This window comes from Aulonocara sp. 'chitande type north' Nkhata Bay, linkage group LG7, assembly GCF_057382095.1.
Source record: "Aulonocara sp. 'chitande type north' Nkhata Bay isolate Kocher_YH1m ecotype deep benthic linkage group LG7, A_spYH_male_GT1.1, whole genome shotgun sequence".
NCBI classification, from domain to species: Eukaryota; Metazoa; Chordata; class Actinopteri; order Cichliformes; family Cichlidae; genus Aulonocara; species Aulonocara sp. 'chitande type north' Nkhata Bay.
Genome location: NC_141350.1, coordinates 54,466,406 through 54,473,736, shown reverse-complemented (window position 1 = coordinate 54,473,736; position 7,331 = coordinate 54,466,406).

The window sequence follows — 7,331 nt, the reverse complement described above, 5'->3', positions numbered from 1 at the left end:
GTGGGAGCCATTACTGCAACATGTACCAAGCCTTTTTCTGTTTTACTGATTGCTTATGAGGTGCACTCTAGAAATCTATTTGCACTGCATTTAAAGCTCTTTCTTGAAAAGATGCACTAAAGAGTATTTTTAATCTAACAATTGATTCAGTTGCAGTGTATGGCTTTATCATTGCTAATGACTTCCTTCAGGAAGTTTAGACTTTGACAATAAAAAGCTCTAAGTCTATGTGCAGCTTCTTGCACAGCAAAATTGGGTAGCTGGCGCACAAAGGTGCAAAAGTAAAAAGAAGAGAAACCGATACACAACGAGGGGGGGGAATAAATAAATAAAAAAAATAAAAAGCAATTTATATGAATACATATATGTGAGTGAAACTATTTACATGGTGTATGTGTAAGAAACATTAAAACAGAAACATTGTGGGTCTGTATACAAGGGCAGTTATATAATGTAATAGATAAATAAGGGTGGAAGGGCTATGGTCATTTAGGGTGGAGATGGTAGTTCTACTGGGACCAAAATATTGCACATGAGCCAAAAGAATTGCACAGAACATGAAAAGACTGAGATGTTGCACATAGATGATCAACAGCAGTGTCAGAGTGGATGTGTTGGGGAAGTCTTTACACACTCTTAGTTTGCATTAAGAGTTCTGACAGCCTTCATGGAGCTTTTACAACAACCTGACAGAACAGCAGAAGAATCACAGGGCTCAAAACCCCCTCCACCATCACTGCTGTGCCCATTTACAGAGGGAGAACGCAGCCAACGAGGTAGATCAGACATCTGAATGCCTCCTGGGTGAGGTGTTTCAGACCAACCACATCCAACAAAGACCCTGGAGCACACTCAGGACACACTGGAGAGATTAAATCTTTCAGCTGGCTTGGGAATGCCTTCAGGTGCTCCCAGAAGAGCTAGATGAAGAAGCTGGATAGAGGGAGGTCAGGGCATCTGTGGGATCTGCTACCTCCATGACCTGGATCCAGATAAGAGGTAACAAATGAATGATTTTGGTTGATTTGGTCCTGAAGACCACAAGCAGGAAAAAGAAAGAAATCTGATAGATCACTTCTAGCAACTCAAAACTACTAAACTAATGACATTTTTTTAAAATCAGTGTTCATCTGATCGAGTTGAATTATGGGTAAAAAGGAATTTAAAAAAAACATTGCTCTCTTTTCGTACTATTCAAATCATTTTCAAAGTCTATGTAGAGAGAGGCTGACTTTATTACCACAATGAAACGATGCATAGATGGATGACAGCGAAATCCGAAAATAAATACATGAAAAAATGTGTTATACCACAACTTCCTGCAGAACATCGAGCCAACGCCTAAAATGCTAACACTGATATCATTTCTTGGTCACACACGAAGCTGAACTCGAGTTATTGTAACAAAGGTAGACGGGCCTAAAGACAGTATCCTCCGTTTCTGAGCTCAGAGTGTACACAGTTTGTCGGTACACCCGACATTTAGCAGCATTACACAGAGACCACAATATCGCCGAGTCATACACCATCCTCTCATTTCACTGTAATCCAGGCCGCGAGGGTTTTAATCACTGCGCTCGTTGTATTTTGCCACACATGGAGACGACTCCCGTGCGCTCTGAAGGAGCAGTTCAGGTCCCAAAAATCTATTTCAAACTCCAACTCAGCTGTATTCACTTATAACTGTGTTTGTTTATTTAATTGTTGCAACACAAGCGTTCCCACAAGTCCTGAAAATAATATTCTTTTATTGGTATTCCACCCTGTTCATAACCTCTGCATTGTGTACTTTGTGCATTCACTTGCCCGAACTCAACCAAACGCCACCCACACATACAAACACTTTTGCTTGTGTCCACATTGCATCATTCATGTGACTTTGCACGAAGAGCTGTATCAACAAAAGTCAGGTACGCTGCGGCGACTTGAGCAGGGCACACATGACAGTTTGAGCTCTTGCATAATCGTCAGGGATCTTTTTTGCTTTAAGGAAGAAGAAATACTTAAATTACATGTCACACAATCTGGGCTGGGCGTCTATAATCAGCTAGGGTTGCCAACTCCCTGAAAAATAAATAAGGGACACCTCGTGGCCAGGACCGGGCGACCCAGTTGTCTTCACCCTTCCCAGTGTGGTGAATTTTCTAGCTCTTTTTTTGTGTGTGAAATTATTTTTTTAACCATTTGACTTGAAGTTGATTTAAGTAGATGCATATTCTATTCTTTGTGATATCAACACATGTGAAACAAATGATCATTTAGCTATTTATTTTTAGCTCAAAATGACAACATTAACACAATAAAACAGGTCTCTTTCTTAAACAGAAGCCTGTCATGCTTAACTTTTGAGAATATAAGTAAATCTTTCTTTAAAAGCACTCTGTCCTGCTTAACTTAAAATAATAGAAAACAATAGAAAGAAAAATATTCTTGTAACAGTGCCAAGCTGGTCAAGAAGGCTCACCAGCGCCTCTTCTTCTTGAGGACTCTGAGGAAGAACCACCTGTCCTCAGACATCCTGGTGAACTTCTATCGTTGCACCATCGAGAGCATCCTGACCAACTGTATAACAGTCTGGTACGGGAACTGCTCTGCCTCGGACCGGAAGGCGTTGCAGAGGGTCGTGAAAACTGCCCAGCGCATCGCCGGAGCACCACTTCCTGCCATAAAAGACATCTACAGGAAGCGGTGTCTGAAAAGGGCTGGGAAAATCATCAAAGACCCCAGTCACCCATCACATGGACTCTTCACCCTCCTGCCCTCTGGGAGGCGCCACAGGAGCCTCCGGACTAAGACCACCAGGTACCGGAACAGCTTCTTCCCCACAGCTGTCAGACTCCTGAACTCTGCCTCCTGACATCTGACCCACGTTAAACTCATGGACTGAACATACACACACCCACAATGGACAACTGTACCCTCAAACACACAATAATAACATGGACTGAACCACCACTCACAACCACTAGCACTTTATATAGCCTCTGTAGAAACTATCTACACCCTCACTTATCTTAACTGCACTACTGTATAGCTCTGTGTAAATAATCATTCTGTACATTCGATAATCTTTAATCCTACAACTGTTTACAACTTCCCATTTCTGTATAGCTGTATATCTCGGATTCTGTAAAGTTATTTATTTCATATTCTGTATAGTTTTTCATATTTATATCCTGTTCATATCCTGTACATACTTATAGTTATAGAATATTCACAACATACTTCATACCGTGTACATTATAACATACCATAATAGACCCATTTCTGTAATATACTCACATATCTATATTATTGCTAATATATATTGTAATATATCTATATCACTAAAGCACTTCTGGATGGATGCAAACTGCATTTCGTTGCCCTGTACCTGTGCATGTGCAATGACAATAAAGTTGAATTCTATTCTATTCTATTCTATTTAGTGCATTTAGTACAATTGGCTTCAGTTGAGGTATTATTTCAGCTTTTCTAATGCTAATCAGCTGCTCCTGTTTGTAAACCCACTTGTTCCCATGATTACGCATCATAACTCATCATCATTATTCACCTATGTATTACTTTTATGTATTAGTCATCTATTTGTTGTAATCATCTATCCTTGCAGTTGTTTATTACACAAAATAAATTATATTATCACACTTCTGGCCACATAGCGCTGATATTCACTGCACATGCCCATATTAACTTTTTCCAGCCAGGTGTTTTCCTTTTCCCATTCTTCCCTTTCTCTGAGGGAAACAAACATTGCTGCTCTAACGCTGGGCTTACACTGTGCGGTTTTAGGCCCATTTTGAGCCGATTTTTGAGTGATCGGACCGATTTTGGCCTTCATCGTGCGTCGTGTAGTATACGTTGGGTAACGAGAAGTGATTAACACCTCACGACCAGTTCCCGATCATCAATCGCTCGTGAGGGTGTCACCGCAGCTGCTCGCGCGCAAACACGTAAACGTCGGTGAAAAAGACGGAGCAGCACGGCTGTGCAGCGTGTGATCTGGACACAAGTGATGGAGGCACAACTTGTAGAACTTTGGAAAGCTCATCCGAGCCTTTTCGATGTGGCATCACAAAATTATCACGACCACAACAACCGTGAAAATAGTTGGATTTACACTGCTGCTCAATCACAGCTGCCTGATCAATGTTTTTCATTAGCAATTTAGCAAAGTTGATGGTGGTGGTGTGTGTGTGTGAGTGAAAGACAGAGAGAGCGAGCGACAGAATTTCTGTTATAACCTTCATTTTATGGCGGGGGTAACTACTTTGGCACAACAGCGGCACAGTGTGAGCACTCAGGTCGCATCAGAGCATCGGGCGGTACAGTGTGAGAGTACATCGTGACCTATGAACTTCTAACCCCTGTGAGTCAATCGTGCAGTTTGAGCAGGAGCTGAATAACGTGACTGAAAAAATCACACAGTGTCTGCCCAGCTTTAGGTTTACTGTCATCCGAGACTTGCACCGCAGAGTCGGCGTTTGTTCCCCTGTTGGCCATGCTTCTTGTTGTGGTCACCTGTTGTCTTCCGGTATTTTCTCCGAAAGCGACCTTTCCTCGACCAATGAGATGAGCGGTAATCTGAATTGTCATACTCGAATTGTCATAAGTGTGCTGTCAGCTCATTGGTCACAAAGCAGGAGAGGGGCTGGGAATTATGTTTTCAAACAAAGCGTTAATTCCATAAACATTTATAGACTACTTTTGGTTCTCACTGTATTACGGGACAAAGTGCGTCCCTTATTAGCTCAATACGGGACGTGTACTTTTGTTTCGAAATACGGGACGATTCCGTATTTTAAGGGACGGTTGGCAACCCTATAATCAGCAGATCCAGGATAGTGGAATTCATGCTGCGATCACAGACTGACTTCATAGAATTTATTCCAGTGTACCGTGACACAGGCGAGTCTTTTCTTTCCTACTCGTTCCTCAGCCTGTTTGTGATGGCCCGCGCAAGCTCGGCCTGAAGCCATCAGTTGCAACATGAGATCTGAGAGCCGGGGCTGGAGTTTTGGCTTCTCCCCAAGTCACAGAATGTACTTGAGCAAATTCCAGCAGCAAAATTAATACGGGCCAGAGTGGATTTATCTATCTGCGTCTCAGATTGCATGCATCTAGAGGAACAAGCCGTCTTCCCGCTGCTGTTTTCATTGTCTTTATCTATAAAATTATTTTTATTCTTTTGCTGTGTGATCAAGAATAAATAAATTTAAAAAAAAACAGCCCACTAAACTCCAGCAACTTGTTACAAAGCTAGAGCGTGTACTGCCTGCATGTTTAAGTTACTTTTATTTATACAGCTACAACGGCAGCCCACTGGATGGCAATGATGTTTGGTTGGTCAGTCGACCGCTTTGCGCCACACTGATTTATCTCAGCAACAGTTTGATGTACTGCCATAAAACTGCATCGTGGCATTCAGGCTCCCCACAAGTTGAAACCTGCTTACTTTTGCGATCATCCAGCAGGCTCTGTAATGCCACCATGAAAGTTTCACTTTAGTTTGTATATGAAAAACAATGACTGGATGGAAGGCCCTGCCAGAGATACTTTTAGTTTTCCTCACGCAACTCACTGTCCCCAGTCTAAAACAAAGACAAGTGTGAACTCTTGCACAGAAATTCATTGACATGAATCCTCATTTATTTTATACCAGTCAATTTGGCTCATTTGTTTACGATTAAACCCCCTGGAGGAACTTTAGTACAGCTTTGCTAGCAGTATGTAAACTAGCACTGTGAACAGGCTTTGCTAACACAAGTTAGTATTATTGGTACTAGCTATGCATGGACAATACTGGTTGTAATAATTTGACAAACTTGTTAGATGTCATATTTTGAACAATATAAATGCATAAAATTAAAAATATATTACATTAAAATAAATATGGATTGTAACATTCACAATGAAATATATAGAAGACTATAGTTGACTAAATGATGGTCATTATAGTCGCTTACTTTGATCGCTTGATCAACAACCAGCAGCCGCTTAGCTGCACAGGGAAGATTAAAAATTTGTTCAGACCATTAAAATACATAACAAACCTAAATGTCTACAATATAAACAAAAGTAAAAATGCGCACACTAAACATCAACAAACTAAACACATCGTGTCCAACTGAACTGCCACATGTGCAAATATATATACTGTTGGATTTGTATAAAATATTTGTATACACCACACAGACGCTACTGTCAGTGCCCTCAGCAGTGTTTATGCAAAGTTTTATCAAGATTCGTCCACTTGTCCCGGAGGAGAAAGGGAACATACAAACCTACATGATCATTAGCGTATGGTGAACATGCGAAAGCTTTTCGATATGATTTCAATGTCTACAATCTATGTGCCTGTGAGCTTATGTGCCCCCTCCTTAAACTCAACACTCTGGTAATTAAAATGCACATGACTGTAAAAGCAGGGATGGTTTTGCAGGTGGTGGCCACAGACCACTGCTGTCACCTTCACTGATTTTTCTCTAGCTCAGACACGGCCTACCAGGAGGACTTGCAGCTGACTCAGGATCCGCTGGAGAGGTTTTCACTCTCGGCTGAGTTGGAAACACAGGTAAGCGCCACAAAACGGCTGGAGGTTGTTTTTTGTTTGTTTGTTTTTTAAGATTTATCCTCTGAGAAATACGACTGTCTGTAGAATACAATGTTCTGATCAATGCTGTTGATCATATCCATTTAAATGAATAGAAAGTGGAGCTTGGGGGAGGTTAAATGCATATTGTTGAGTACTCTCTACAATGTACGCATGTCTCTCAGCTCTCTCCCCCTTTAACCCCACAGCCTGCTGATAACAATGCACATGGCTGGTTACATCATCAGTATTGATAAATCTTTCCAAAATGGATTATGATCCAGCCAGCCTCCACTCTACAATCTCTCTGTTGCAGACTACAGCAATAATATATTTAAATAACCTGGCAATCTATTAGATTATATTTTCAAAAGAAGCGATAGCGGATGGATGAATGCTAAAGGTGAAATCCCAATAGCCACTAGAGAAACTGATGATCTCCAATGAGAATTTGGTTTTCTCTTATATCGACTTCTTTCAGAGGCTACACAAAAACATCTGCATTTTTTCTCCTTTGTTAAACAAGCTAGTGAAAATAATTAAATGTGTCCCTGTAAAGCAGTGAGATGCTAAGAATGCTGAGGCTAAGCAGGATTTAGAGGTTCAAGGTCAACTAATTATTTCTGATACTGCAGCCATGAAGACGTTTTCAGAAATCTTTAAAGTTGAAGCATATGAAGGTTTTTGACCTGTAGCTGCACCAGCACATTTTCCCAGCACTATTCCCAAACACCATTTTTCC